We start from the raw sequence: 16795 nt of genomic DNA on the forward strand, positions 1-16795 counted from the left end.
CAACTGTTTTACAGAACAGATAACTTCAACATTGGATAGTACTGTTATAGAGGTTATTATTTTACTCTGAATAGAAGTTGAAGTATTCTTTCAGTTCTTTGCAGTGATTTATGATGCAGTTTTGGTATTTGCACCTTTTAAGCATTTTGAGCTAAAAAAAAAGTTATTGCAAAATCTAGGTTAAAGGTAATGAAGTTAAAAGTGATGAAGGTGAACAAAATACATCATCAGTGTAAATGTTCTGCAAGCACACATAGTGCATAACCTCCTGAGACTTTAGATTGTGTCACAGTCTGTCTCTCTCATGTTTCCTAGGACTCTTATTTTGAAGTGTTTTCCCGGACTACATTTCCCAGTATGCACTGCTCTCATCACTACCATCTGTTCCTGATTGTTCTCACTTGTTTTCCATTCACTCATTAGCTCTTGTTTGTATAAATACCCTTTAGTTTTTGCATTCCTTTGTCAGTTCTGGTTTGTTGTTGTTTTGAGTTCCTGTTTGTTGTTTCACTGTCATCATTGTAATTAAAAACTGCACATAGATCCTACGTCTCAGCAACCATCCGTGACAGAAGAACTGACTCAACATGGATCTAGCGGCTGTCCGTATCCTGCTTCTCAAGCTAGGTTACCGTCCAGTTGAGGATCATGCCCTTGGGTTCTTAGAACTAGTACATTTAGTGCACCATCCTGACCGCTTTCTGGTGGCTTTCTTCCGGACCGGTCTGAATAGTGCACTGAAGGAACTGATGCCTCTGGCTGATCCTCACTGGACGTAGGGCCTGGTGATATGGACAAAATTGTTATCACGATATACATTTACACATTGCACTTTCTTTTTTTATTTCAAAGTTGACGGAAGAAAAGAGAATTTATTCTGAACTCTAGTCTCTACAAAACTGCACAGGGGATACCGAGATGGCCAAAGATGGCATTGGGGTCTGTGGGATCTTTTCCCAATTTTACCGTCTTTTACCGTTTATCAATTGAAAATTAACGTTAAAAGATCATCTGTTTGTTCTGAAGCATAGTGAACATTAAAATGAAATGTGTTTTATATTTCTTTAGATTCAGATACTCAAGTATGGGGCATAGAAGCCCTTGTGACTGTGGAATGATGCTGAAAGTGGGTTCAGGGGTGTCCCGAGAAAACATTTAGAAAACGTTTTTTTACAAATGTAAAAAACATGTGTATATTTTCATTAAAGTGAGAGACTAGTCTACCAACTAGTAATTTTAGTCTTTCCTTATCCATTCCAGACATCTAATTAATTTTTCACAAAATTAAAACAGAAGTCAATTTGTTTATAATTAAAGGCTCGTAACATGCTGATTTTAATAAAGATACATTTAGAAGGGAAAAACGTTTTGGTCTAAAAGGTGCTTTGAAACCACGTTAACATGTGCAGGGAAAAGAGGCAATGCGTGCGGAACAGGTCAGAGCAGACATTCAAGATTACAGTGCAGAAAGATCAGAGCTGTTGTCCACATCACTATTGTTCTGTCGCGCTCTTCACTAGAGATGATGAGAGGGCGCAACCGTTGTTATGAAGTCTTCTGGTGCGGATGGAATCAATTCTGTGTCCTATCTAGCCTAATCATTAGCAAGGCAGCTAGCATTGGCAAGTTCATCCAGTCTGACCCTATGTTACCACTGGTGCATTGAGCGAAGCTGAGAGCGTTTTCTATGAAAACCGAGCGTCATGCTCGCAAGGTGGATCGTAGGATTGGCAGTTGTGCAGAGCAAGCTCTCTCCTAGTGTTGCGAGTGCCTTGAGCAGATTTTGTCCGCCCCCGTGGAAATGCAGCCTGAGAAGGCTTGTGTTTTAACGATGCGCAATAAATATAGATTTTCTTTATCGTGATATATATCGTTTTATCGCCCAGCCCTAACTGGACGCTCTGTGAATATGTTGAGAAGGCTCTGGAACTTTGCAGTTCCCCTTTCACAGTGGAGTATGGCGGGAACCCTGGGCCAAAACCTGCATCCATGACTCCTTGCTCCAAGCCTGCCACGGCCAACGAACCGGCGCTCATGCCTGTGGCCACTCCCACTCCCGTAACTATGCTCCCAGCTGTCCGGAGAAGGAAAAGGACGCCTTCTCCCCAGTCGCTGCCCGTGCTCATGACCACGGAGGTCGTTCCCCAGTCGCTCCCCCAGGGACTCCGCTTCCAGCAGCTCCGCCTGCTCCACCAGGGACTCCGCTTCCAGCGGCTCCGCCTACTCCCCCAGAGTCTCCTCTTACTACGGCTCTGCCTGCCCCTCCTCCAGCCGATCCAGTCCCGGCCCTGTGGCCAGCCCCAGGCCTCCAGAACAATTCTTGCCATCCTCCCTGGCCACCTGGTTATCTTCCGGGTCCTCTTCCTCACCAGTATCTTCCTGCCCTCCTCAGCCATCTTTGGGGCACCAGGAGTCACCCCTTAAAGGGGGGTTATGTCACAGTCTGTCTCTTAATTTGAAGTGTTTTCCCAGATTACATCGCCCAGTATGCACTGCCATCTGTTCATGATTGTTCTCACCTGTTTTCCATTCCCTCATTAGCTTGTTTGTATAAATACCCTTTAGTTTTTGCATTCCTTTGTCAGTTCTTGTTGTTGTTTTTAGTTCCTGTTTGTTTCACTGTCACCTCCAATTCCACAAGCTCTTCTTCCCAGGATTCCCTGGCGAATGAGGCACACTGCATGATCCGGCCCCCAAGAACTGCCCCGATTGCCTCCCAAGCCACACCCACCGAGGACACTGTTGGTCCAGAGGACAGATTGACACTGTTGGTCCTGCCCTGTTGCTGGTCATTGACAAATGTCTAGCTACTGGTACCTTCCAAACTGCCTTAAATATGCTGCTGTGTCACCTTATCTAAAAAAAAAAAAAAAACCTTGATCCCTCCACGTTGTCTAATTTTCGCCCAATTTCTAATCTACATTTTCTATCGAAAATTCTAGAGAAAGTATTGATTCAATTACAATCATATTTGACTGTTAACTCTATACATTCAATCTTTCAATCTGGTTACGCAGCACTGAATCGGCTCTTAAGAGTTTCAAATGATATTTTCACCAAGACTGATTCGGGGAAATCTATGGTTTGTTATACCAGAGTGCTGCGTTCGATCTGGTCAACCATGAGATCTTGTTGGCTCGATTGGAGATAGCAGTGGGCCTTCGTGGTACTGTACTACAGTGGTTCCGCTCCTATTTGACAAATATGTGGTTCAGTGTTCATATTGGCCATCACTCCTCCTCTAATGTACCTCACAAATGTGGAGTTCCTCAGGGATCAATCCTTGGTCCGGTGTTGTTCTCCCTGTATATGCTTCCTCTCGCTGTTATTTTTAATAAATACAGAGTGGCTTATCACGTATATGCTGATGACACTAAGATCTATCTTCCACTAAAACTTAATGATAAATCAGCCTTGCAACCCTTGTTGGATTGTCTACTAGAGTTTAAGCTATAGCTTGCAAATAACTTCTTGAATCTAAATGAAGGTAAAACATAATTTCTTTTATTTGTGCCTAAGGAAAATTGTGCTGCTGACCTCGACCTAGGTTCTCTTGCCTCATATAAAACAGTGCGCCAGAAACCTGGGTTTACAATTTGATAACAATTTAAATTTTTGATAAATTAGTGCGGTTGTAAAGTCATGCTTTTACCATCTTTGCCCTTTCACAAAAGTAAAACCTTTTTATCCACGTGCAACTTTCAAACTGTGATTCATGCTTTGGTAACATCTCGTTTAGATTATTGTAATTCTCTTTACTATGGTGTCTCTCAGTCTTCCCTCTCTCGTCTGCAGATGGTATAAAATGCTGCTGCCAGACTTATTTTGTAAACAGATTTTGTAAACAGACTTGTAGAGTAAACAGATTTTGGTTTACTCTCTTTGCCTAGATCTAGACTAAAAAAACGTGATGATCGAGCATTTGTAGTCACTGGACCGAAACTATGGAATAGTCTACCTCTATATATTAGATATTCTTCCTCAATTTCAACTTTTATGTCTTCTTTAAAGACATATTTTTTCTCTTTGGCTTTCAATACTCATTAAATATTGTGACCTGTTTTGTATATATATATATATATATATATATATATATATATATTTTTTTTTTTTTTTTTTTGATCTACTTTGCATGTTTTTATTTTCTTGTAATAACTATTTTACCTTGTACAGCACCATGGTGGTTTTTAAATGTGGTTTATAAATAAATCTTGATTAATTGATTGAGGACACCGAGGACCGGTCGGTCCCCATACAGATCTTGATCCCAGCCCCTAGCATTTGTTGGAATTCAGGACCTTGCAAAAGGGATACATCAAAGCACCAACTACATGATTTCCCCCTCTGAGAGCTCGCCATCCACACGTCCAATCCCCGCATGGCGTCATGTGACTAATGTAATTTATTTATTTATATATATATTTTTTTTTAAGCAGTGCTTGATGTGGGGAGAAAAAGGTGGTGGTATTCCATGCTTGCTTATGTTGTTTTTAATATGGGTAAGGTGGGACAGTTATGCTTGAGCCACATTATACCCATGTTTCTTTAAATGGTTAAAAAACATTATTAAACCATTCATTACGTAGTAAAAAATTTACTTTTTGGTTCCTAAATTTATGTTAAATTGATTAAGCTCATTTCACAATACAGTGTATTTACACTACATGCCATGAAAGGAAAATAATTATTACAATTTCTCTATTTTTTTGAGCCAAGATGACTTTGAATACATTATTTAAACTTTCAAAAACGTATTTATACATTCAATGAATGAATATTCCATGTAAAATGAATGTCCGTGACAGAAAAGTTTATTCAAATGTCAAAATTTCATCAGTCCAAATCCAATTGAGTCATATACATTGTCATACGCCATATACACGACGTCCCGTGGCAGTGTCAGAGATCGTGTTAATGGGGAAAGTCGAGGACCAAGGGAAAACGCAGTTATGGTAATAAAAACGAAATACTTAAGTAACATCTTTACACTCTTGTTTCTTCATTTTTAAAGAAAGCAGCGGCTTTATATCTTTTTTCAGTGTGAAAATAGACAGGCGGATGAATGGATCAAAGCAATTTTGTTCACAAGACTTTGTCACTGCTTAATGCACACACTGCGCAAGATAAATGTTCACGTCTGCTGCTTGTCATTGACCATTTAACAGCGATAACTTTATTCAAAATGTAAACCATTTAATTTTCTTAGTTTTCTTTTCTATCACTAAACATGAAATACAACATTAACAGTAAATGCCTCATTCAGAAATAGGCTATTTTGTGTTATCACTCTGCTGAGCTGAAGCAGTATTGGGCATCGTTGCGTTTGTGCTGGTGACCTGTCGTGTATGCAAAATGCCTGCTCAAAAAAGGTCAAATCGCAAAAAAGTTATGTAAAACCACCTGAAGATGTCAGACACGCAATTAACATCATAAAATGTAACCAAATGCAACCATTACTACGGAAGCCCGTTTTCTCCATGGTTATCACTTTTTTCTGTGTTATATTCTCGTGATCACAACTTAATTTTCTCATGAGCTTGACATAACAAATGTTGTTTTTTTGTGATCACGGCTTAATTTTCTCATGATCTCGACATAATGAAAGTTGTTTTCTTTTTTTTATGATTAACATTTGTATTTTTATTAAAACACAGAAATACACAAAATACGTCATGCTGGGGGTTCCTTGGCCTGAGAGAACGAGGGAGGAATGTGACAGAGTGGCGAGCGACCCCGGGTCGTGATCGGGAGGGCAACCCTGCCAAGTGCCCCTATTCAGAGTAAATTAATCAATTTGTTTGCACCACTGCTATGGGGTGTCTATAAGTAACTTAATCCAACCAATAAATAAACCAATCCCATTCTACCATATCAAATTCAAGTGAGATGGCAGCGAACTTAGACTGATCATTTGCTACTGACTACATCAGTAGACGAAGATGTGGAAATATAAAGATCAAGAATTCTTTAAAAGCATCATTAATATCAATGGCTGAGGTAAATACTTCACCACCAGCAGATTTCACAGAGGGAATGATAGAAATAGACTCTCTGTTTTATATATCTAGCCAAAAGTTTTCCTGCTTTGTCCCCCGACTCAAAGTATGACTGTCTTGCCCTGAATAACCAAAACTCCACTTTCCACGACAAAATATTATTATATCTGCATTTCAATCGGGTCAATTCTCTGAGGCCATCAGATGAAATTCGTCTCTTCAGATCTGCCTCTGCGCTTTTAATATTTCCTTTCAACTCCACGAGTTCTCGTGCTTTGGATTTTTTGATGAATGAGGCATACTGTATGATCCGACCCATAAGAACTGCCTTAAGTGCCTCCCAAGCCACGGCCACAGAAGATACTGAGGAACAGTTTGTTTCCATATAGAAATTGATTTCGGTCTTTAACATTTGTTGGAAATCAGGATTTGCAAAAGGGATACATTAAAACAGCAACTATATGATTTATTTTTCACCTCTAAATTCACAAGGGCGTGATCTGAGGCTAAAATGTTTCCAATTGAGCAATCCACAACAGATGAAATGAGGGATTTGGATCTAAAATCAAATCTGTTCTAGAATAAATCTTACTGAATGATGAAAAAAATGTATAGTCCCTACCAGATTCAAAAGTCTCCAAATATTTGTAAGACCAATATTTTTACACATCTTGGGAAGCGTCAATGTTGTTCTAGTGGGCTTACACACTTTTGCTTCACTATGAGTCCATCAAAAGATTAAAGTCTCCTCCCAATATTATATCATGAGGGGTGCCAACACCTTGCAACATCTCTTCAAGATCTATAAAAAAGCCCTGATCATCAGCATTAGGTGCGTAAATATTATCCAAATTCAACCTTTGCCCCTGAATTTCAGCTAAAACAATAATGACTCTTCCTAATTTATCTTTAAACTGTTTGAGAAATTAGAATTGAAGATGTTTCTTTATCAATGTAATGACTCCCCTGCTCTTACTTGAGCCAGCTCTAAAGAAAACATGTCCACACCATATCTTACCTACTTTTCAGCTTCCTGTGGGGAAAGATGAGTTTCTTGAAGAAACACTATATCGTATTTCTTACGTTTAAGAAAAGAAATAACCTTTCTTCTTTTTATGGGGTGCTCCAACTCCAACTTGAGACAATCCACTCAAATTTGACATTTTGATATAATAGACTAAATAAATTGTGACAAAACTCTTTCCCTCCGCCGATCTGTGAGCCAGGACTCTGTGAGCTCGCTAGATTTCCAGCTTATGGCTTGTTATGTCAAGCAGACTCTGGAAGAGCTCATCTAGAAATTTCACCATATCTCTGCCCTCATCATGCTCAGGAATTCCAACAATCTGTACATTTATTTATTAGTTTCTTATTTTCAAGTTCGTCCAATTCTTTTTATTTTTTTCCCCCACGTCTATTTTGGTCACGAGCGGATTAGCGGATAATTCCCTTTCCCCTTTTTTATTGTGATCATGATTTAAGTGCAAATCAATGCAGAATCATTCCAGAGACATCACTCAGTATTGCATTGTCAGAGGAGCAGGAGCGTGTCACATATCACATTAATCAAGGCCTGACGGCAGCTGAAATAGCTGTGTGCCATTGAAGCACTGTATATATTGAAGCATTGTGTAGGCTTCAATCATTTTGGGAAAAAAACATGAATTGTGACAGCTTCATTCATCTGATGAAAGTCAAATCACTCTTATTAATTTACTCTCAGACATTGTTTTTAATTCTTAACTCACATATGAAGCCTTTGAGCCTTCACTTGCTCACTGCATATTTATTAACAAACACTTTAGTTTAAAAAAAGACTAAAATGACATAATAGCATTGATAATACATTTTAATGCTAGTTGTGCTTCACTTTTTGACCACCAGATTAGTCAAGTAAATTGAACCTTGTACAGAAAGCTTTGAGTACCAACCCAATTTCAATACATTTGTAACGGAAGCCCTTTGCTTCAGAAAGCTTCATTTCCCATCATTGCTCTATGGATACCTGATTATGAGAGATACAGGTTAGCAGACTTGCGAGTCAAAATCCATCCCCCAAGCCGAACTGTTTTGATAAACAGAAGATAAAGATGATGTCCCTGTGACGATGAGCTGCTCCAGGTGGCAAAAGGTGTTTTCTCATGGGAACTTTAAGTCGAAATCACCAGTGGCGGAGATAAGGGTGGCCAGGGGTGGCCGTGGACACCATGGACCAAAGCCTGGCCACCCCACTCGCAATTGCGGTTTAAGTCATGTTTTTTGGTCATTTTTTCACCATTCATTAGAGGTGAAATCATCTCTTAAACTTATACTTAACACCTGCGCACAGCGAGGTCACCGCACCTCTCCGTACGATATAAAAATGCTGCCCGAACATTTCTGACCGAGTCGGGGCAACTAGTAGAGTCTTTGATCATCAACACAATGAAGACACATTTGTAATAAAATTAAGGAAATGTAATAGATATGCAAGAGTAAATACCACAACAATTAATAATGCTTATAATGAACATGCACTGCTAAAGAATTAAACAATTAACAAATATATGATTTGAACACAGAATGGATAAATGTAATGCTGTTGAACTGAATGTAGCAATGGGAGAGAATTGTATGGGAATGCTCCTCATGGGAAACCACTTAATTGCGCTGGCAAAATGGATGCTTATTTATCATTAGACAAACAATATACCTATTATTTGTAACAAGCTGACCCCAGGTAACTGTTATTTAAGCAAGTTAGAAAAACATATGCTGCAGGTATAAACTAATGCCAAGGTCTCTAGAAAGAGGTTTGGTAAGTTTATATTTACATTCCACGCAGTCAGGTGATCAGTCCGGCAGTAGAGATGTCTTCCAATGGTGATGCGGGTAGCGTGCAGTGAGAAGGGCGCAGAGTTGCGATGCAGTAGTCATTGCCACGCTGGGCTGGAGGATGCTGAACTTCAGTTGCACCAAGAGGGTCCTTAAAGAGTGGACTGGGCAGCTGGGTCAGTTGAATCTTCACAGGGTCCTTTGCAGGCTGGCTGCGTCACTGAGGAGCCGTGTGGGATAGGCAAAGTGTGCCGATTCAGAGTTCCATTGTGGACTGGGCTGCTCTGCTGGAGGAGCTGCAAGGGTCAGATATGGTCCCTCAATGCTGGGGCCCTTTTTCAGCTAGACTGCAGCCGAAAGCAATATAAAACGTTTTTGCTTGCAAAAGCCTAACCTCAACTATCATACAGTCTCTTTCTTCATTAGGTCAGAAAATCAGGATGTGGTGTGTCTGTTGATGTCTCCTTCCCCATCGAGTTGGAAATGCAGAACAAAGGTGTGTCTACCCGGGGGATATATTTATCCCTTTCTGATGAGGGCGAGATTGAATTCTGACGCCTTTCCGATCCTGGAGTGTGATTTGGGGATATATTTATCCCTTTCTGATGAGGGCGAGATTGAATTCTGACGCCTTTCCGATCCTGGAGTGTGATTTGGCACTGGTGTTGCCCACCGTAGTGTGGAACTCATTTGCATAGCATAAAGTACAGTGTTAAAACACCTATGCATTATTTCTTTACCAAACCTCTTTCAAATAATTAAAGGCATCGTATGAAACAGATAGAGACCAAACAAGATAAGAATCAGTTAAGTCGCAAGAATCATCCACGTATTCCTTTATCTGTTAATAGGTCTGTCCTGTGTACTGTTGTGTTAACAGTAAATTGTGCTTTGCATGAAGATGGAGTGGATGTTTTGCAGTTTATATTAATCTAAGGCCTCCAAACATAGGTATGAATAGATCTCTGTGGCCCTCCACTGCTGTTGCATCCGGGAGGTCCTTAAGGAATTTTAATGGCAGTTTTTGCCTAAACCTTAGGAATGAGTTTGATGAGTCAACCTGTAGTCCAATGTGAAGTCCTCTCCTTGATGGTAGTGGGTGCAGAGAGTCCCCCTAACTGCCCTGTAAGAGGTGTCTGGCAGTTGTCTTAGCATCTTATCTGATGTTGCTGAACATTTGTTTATGTTCATTCTCCAAGGATCCAATCACAGTGTGGCACATCATCTTCCACACCAGCAGTTAGAGAGGGACCCTGCCATAAACTGGTTCCTGGAATGCCATCTTAACTGATGTTCACCACTTATGTGGAGCTTATGTGAATCACTTGTTGAGTCTAAATAGATTAACAACTTACATTATTTCAGTATTTCAGTCAAAATTACCCACAAATAATGCTTTTTTTCACTCAAAAATTAGGTGCATAAGCTCAGGTCAATGAGGCATACGATCAGTAAGTTCCAAACAGAAATATAAAACCTGTGCTAATTGAAAGAAAACAAGTTGGCAAGAAGATTTAATAACATTTTTGGTGATAATATAGCAAAATTAGAGATTTCTAAGCTATTTTAATAGGTCAGTCATTTTTGACCGGGAACACCAAATTAGGTTAAACGTTTAAAGAGAGCACAAGTGTTAAGAGGGAAAACATTATGTCTCCCACATTGACAATACAAGTGTGTCACTTTATTGCCTGAAGAAATCTAGGATTTGGTCAAAAGAGAGTCTTCCAAAGCTCTTCTAGCATTTAGAATTTCTTATATTTTGCTTTTCACTAAGGTATCCTAAGCTTTCCATGAAGGTATAATATCAGGTTATATGGCACTTGGATCATAAAATAAAAGTGCCAGGAAAAGCAACCTTTCCAAAAATGTCCCACTTTACCCATATAATCCTATTTATTAAATTATTTAATTGAAAGTCATAATTTTATCATTTCATTAGTTCATTTAAGTATCATTTTATGAAATTATGGAATTAAAACTTTTGCATTATGTTAATGCTTAAATGTCTTTAAAATAAGTGCATCGTGTTATTTTGAAGACAGGTAGTTCAGTCATTGCAGCTGTTCTTTTGAACGTTGTTAACCTATCTCGAGGTGATTTTGAAAATAGCTATTTCTTATCATAGGCCTAAAGAATGTGCATGGATTTCAGTTTTTTGAGCCCAATACTAGGAAAACCAAAGTTTATTTAATAGATTGGTTTTTTTTTGTTTTTTTACATAGTGAATGTAGATACTTCATTTGACATTAAAACTCTTTCCCCCTTTTGTGATTCTATGCAATTTAGTTTATTTCTTTAAGAGATGGACTTGAAGAAACTTTTGGCAGATTCAGAAATTGATATTAGTAGTGTTAAGTCCAAAACATGATTAAAAAAGAACCTCCCAATGTTTACTAGTTTAATGGAATTCTATATTTTAAAGGTATTAATAGCTTAGTTTAAGGCAGATAATTGCAAGTATGCTAAACAAAATAGGTCTAAACAGTATTTTCCAAGTTACTGTATCAGTTAATACGAGCTTTGTTTGATTTAGTGTTTATAAGTGGACCTATGCTAAGCATTAAAATCCTCTGTGTGTGTTCATGTTTTCCTCGTAACTTACATTGCATGAACTCTTTCCGGCTCTCATATTCTGCGGTGGGAATGATCTGAATGCATTTCACAATGGAAACCTACAGACTACAGACAATTGTTAATACAATTATTATTTAATTACTTATTTTTATGCATGATTAACAATCATATTTTATCTAATTACACAATGATGATTCATCGACATTATAGACATTACAGTTTTGTCTTCTGTCAATGCCTGATCTTCTGTAAAGCTGCTTTGAAACGAAAGCAGCTTTACAGAAGCTGCTTTGTTGTGAAAGGTGCTATACAAATAAAATTTACTTGACATCTTCAGTTCAAAAGAATCTTTATCCATTCCATATTCATTTAAATGTATTTATACATAATATTTCAATGTGTTTGGCTTTCTGAGCATAAAGGAATCTTCAGTACCGCTACCAGATATCTTTTCTATCTCCTCTCTACAGAAATCCTACAGTTTCTGTCTCAGTTGAGAAACAGATTTTCCTAAATCATCAAAAGAACTGAGAGTGATGTCGGGTATGACTGCAGATGCAGTGGGAACAGAGAAAGACTGGAAACTACACAGATACAGAGACTAACAGCAGAAAAATGAACTAAAGATACAAAAATGTATCTTAGAAAATCCTCTGAATCCTATTGGGCAAGGCAATTCACCTACAAAACACAATTCACACAGAATGATTTGTGGTCAGAAACCAGACTGAAATTTGAGAGTATAAGTTCTGTTACTTGTAGGAAATAGATGTGATCATCTGTTTGTAAAAGCTGCTGGAGCTCATCATCTCACCTCCTCAGATCAGCAATCTCGTGCTTCAGTCGCTCCAAGAGTCCTTCAGCTCAACTCACTGCAGCCTTTTCCCGATCTCAGATCAGCTGTGTCACCTCAGAGCGGCTTCTCTCAATGGAGCGCATCAGCTCAGTAAAGATCCTCTCACTGCTGTCTGTGCAGAGCGCTGCTGCACATTACAATCACATCTTTCTGTCTGCTGACTGATCAGAGGAGAATCAGACTGAGCCTGAACTTCTCCTCCAGCAGCAGCCAGAAGTTGTTATTCTTCTAGAAACTCCTCTTATGAGACTCCACATCCACTCTCATCACCTGAAGCTTCTTCTTTCTCTCCTAGATTTGCTGCTGGAATTTTCTTTGTGTCTAATTCAAGTGTTTCTTTAAGACAAAGCAAATAACAGAATTTTAAATGAAAATTATCATGACAAATGACTTCCAATGAAATGAAACCCAAGTATCAAAGGCACACACAGGGCCTCAAATCACGGATGTGGTTTTAGTCTGAAGATTGATTCGTGGTGCTAATTTTGGGGTTGGTCTCTCAATCCTTCGTCCACCCTTAACAGTTTACAGTTTTTAGTAGGTTTAGCTTTTAATTTTTAGGCTGAATGGCCTACAAAGATGTTAAAATTTTCTTTGATAATGATGATTGTTGGAAGAACCCTGTTAGGAGGAATAAAAGAACATTAAACATTAACAAATCTCCTATTTTCATCTTGCTCAAAAATGCATAAAATGACACTTTATTTCAACATTTGTTCACCCCATCCAGTCCCATGCAAAGCATGCTGGAAAATGGAAATTCCCTGCCAAGTTTTATCAATGCAACAAAAATTATTCATGTACTCCCAACTCAAATGGATTAAGTAAACTTACATTTTACAAATTAAATTTTGTATAGAATGCAATTAAATCAAGTTGTGAACATTTTTTGTTGCTTTTGTTCATTTTAATAAAATTAGTAAGTAAACTGAACAACCTGCAAAAATACTTTTCTGACAGGGGGTATTGTGAGCAACAACAAGAAAAACATTCATCCTACAATCTGCATTCCACAGGTGCTTGAACCCTTGCTAAATCAGTGAGCAGGAACAGCAGCTTAGAGTTTAGCCTTCTTTAGTTTCTCCACCATTTCAGCCAGCAGGATGTTTTTATTTATCTACAAGCAGGTCTTGTAGTGAAGGTGTGTTTGAACTGAGGGCAGCTGTAGACCCCCTTCTGATCATCCTGATTCCAACAGTCTGTTCTACAGCTCATACAGTAACTGTGTCCACAGGGAATGGTCACTGGATACTTCAGTATATCCAGACACACTGGACAGCTGAACCTGTCCTGAAAAATACTGGCTTATGTCATTTCACTGCAAGTTCACAGACAGAGTGAAACAGCTCAACAACATTTCAGTTTTGTTTTCCTTTGAACTGGAGAGTTTGCAGTTTCCTGGTTCTTAAAAAAACTGCCTTCTACACAGTGCTGCAGTATGTCTTCATCATACGTACATCATAAGTTTACATATACTCAGTGTCATATTAAGACTTCAATGTGCCCCTGGGCAACAGCCACGCTGTTAAAATATTAATAGTAATACACTGTGTCACGCTAGTAAAAAATCAAATAAGAAATTGTGCTAACGTAAATAGTGCAGGGTAGGTTCTAGACATTAAGAGACCCTAGACAAAATGTATGACACCCCCCCCACACACACACATTTCAAATTGTCAAAATGTTTTTTCTTATTATTTTCATAATTTCTTATGGTATGACATACATCAAATTGGTAGCTCATTCAAATATTCACTTGACTTAATCTGCCTTAAATATTATTTTTTAATTTCTTAAAAGATTCAGTTGCATAAACTTTGTAAGATTTGGCAAATGTAGTTCTTCCTCAAAGGTGCTCTTAAAGCAGACTGGTGACTTCTAAACTCAACTAAAACTGATGAACTTATAAAGCCTGTGCACACCTGTCTCACCAGTGTTGCATTACAGTCAAACAATCAGAATGGATTTTCTACCAGCTCTTGCCATTTTTGCTGCAATATGCATCATACTTGCTGCTAAGAGCATAGAAGCCACTCGGTATGAGTTTAGCTTGGAAAAGTGTGGTGTTTAAAGAGTGCGGTGGTGCTAAACCCATACCGAGTCCAAATGGTGGATTTGTATACAGTATTCTTTGTGTTTTGTTACTTTGGGCTGATTGAGCACCACCCAGTCAATCACAGGTGAGTTTCATGAAAAAACCCTTACATTATATGCCGTCAGTCAGACAGTCTAATCAACACGGCTCCATTAATTTCTTCGAAGTTGCTTTCAACAATGCTCATTTATCCATGTTTTCCATTGATGTTGATCTAAATTAATAATCTAGAGATGAGGAACACACAAAAGAGAATTTTTTATCGTCATATCGATCATGATTGGCAGTTCGATACACCCAGTTACACGTTTGCTCTTTGAGTTAAAACATGGCAAAGAAGTCAAAATCCTTTGGCTCTGGAGACATTAAGAGACACTTCTGTGTTCAGGATGAATGCCCCGACAGGCCTACAGACCGGGGACTCAATTTGGATGGAGCAGCGGGAGAGGAGATCAAGGGTCATCTGTCCAACATGTTGGTGAAGCTGACGAAGGTTCTTGCTGACTTGGAGGATCTCGCTGTAATACGTCAATCAATTACAGCGATGGAAATAAAATTCTTTCAGTTAGTTACAAGGGTGGCAGATGTTGAGAAGTAGATCAACTATATGGACTCATTGGAGAGGGAATTATCCGATAATCCACCCACGACCAAAGTTGATTTGGAACATGTTCTTGAAAAGCTTGAAGATCTAGAGAATAGAAGCCGCAGGAATAATGTCCAAATTGTTTGAATTCCTGAGCAAGAGGAGGGCAGAGGTATGAGGAAATTACTAGACGAGACTTTCCCGAGTCTGCTCGATGTGACAAGCCACAGGCTGGAAGTCGAGCGAGCTCACAGAGTTCCGGCTCAGAGATCTGCTGGGGGAGAAAGGCCCCGATCAATCCTAGCCAAATTTCAGAGAAAATGCGATAAAGGTCTCGTGTTGCGCCAGGTGAGGAGCAAAAGAATGCTTTCTAGGAAGAATCATAATATTTTCTTGTTCCCGGACTTTGTGAGTTCAACAAGAGAGAAACGCAATCGGTTCAGGGAACTGTTTCAAAACAAGTTTCTTGCATCAACGCAAGATTGCTTTTGCATTGATGTTTCCGGGCAAGCTGAGAATAAAAGCAAAGGAAGGTCACAAAGTATTTACATGTCCCAATCAGGCAATGTCTTTAATAGAATCAATTAGGTCAATAGGTGTTTCTCATGTGAGTGGGTCGACTAGCTGTACTTACTTTGGCTTTTCAGGAAGCTGGGCGTCATTTTTGTTTCTTTTTGCATTTGCTCCACCTAGCGTCTGGAGTTTGTTTTGTGAAAAATACTTTCCCTTAAAGATACTTTTGCATTGACGGAAGATCACTTTTGCACTAAAGTTCCTGGCCAATTTGAGAGTGGATACTATGGATGACCACAAAATATCTACAGGCTCACACAAAAGATGTCTTTTATACAGTTGATAGAATGAGTCAGTCATGGTATATACTTTTATGCAGCCTCCGAGTGTATTGACTTGACCATCAGGGGAACCGGGATGCCTGCTTAATTTCTTTTTGTTTTGGTTCTGCCTAGCCGCTGGAGCTTGTTCTGTTGAATAAAACTGCTTCGGAACAGCTGTGGATGAATATGTTCGTTCTTCGTGCTTATGTCTCCTGCTGGCTGGACTTTGTTTTGTGGAGTATTTTTATGGGACATTGGAATGATTACATCATCTGCTGAACTCATAACAGCTGGCTCACTGAACATTTGTTTGTCTGTCTGAGGAAACTGAACGGTTTTGTGGAGGATCACACCTTTGAGACAGTTCTGTGAATGAATCTACATGTTCTTTGTGTTCATTCTGCCTTATAACAGAAAATACTTTGTAAAATGAATCCCAGCCATTAGGCAGAATGAATGTACATGTTCTTTGTGTTTATTCTGCCTAATGGCTGGGATTTATTTTACAAAGTATTTTCTGTTATGTAATTTTGCCTCACAAATTTGTGAGGCAAAATTGAGCAATCCGATGGCAAATTTGTCATGGGGGCTCGTGGGTGTTCATCGACCTTTTGAGTTTAGATGGATTGACGCCGGTTGGCGCTGTCGTGCGCAGGGTTAATGTGCACATTTTTCTTTTTTCTGTTTGTTTTGTTTGGGGGAAGTTCAGGTTTTTATTGTTGCACTAATGGGGAATGTGGTCTGTATAATCTTGTTTATGACACACCATTTATTTTGTCTATTATATCAAAATGTCAAATGTGAGTGGATTGTCTCTCTCCACGTGGAATGTGAAAGGGTTGGGACACCCCATAAAAAGAATGTAGGTTATTACTTTTATTAAACGTAAGATATATGATATAGTGTTTCTTCAAGAAACTCATCTTTCTCCACAGGAAGCATTGAAAATTTGTGAAGATATGGGTGGACATGTTTTCTTTAGTGCTGGCCCTCAAGTAAGAGCAGGGGAGTCATAATCTTGGTAAATAAACATCT

The sequence above is a fragment of the Xyrauchen texanus genome, chromosome 10 (genome assembly GCF_025860055.1).
Source record: "Xyrauchen texanus isolate HMW12.3.18 chromosome 10, RBS_HiC_50CHRs, whole genome shotgun sequence".
In the NCBI taxonomy this organism is placed as follows: Eukaryota; Metazoa; Chordata; class Actinopteri; order Cypriniformes; family Catostomidae; genus Xyrauchen; species Xyrauchen texanus.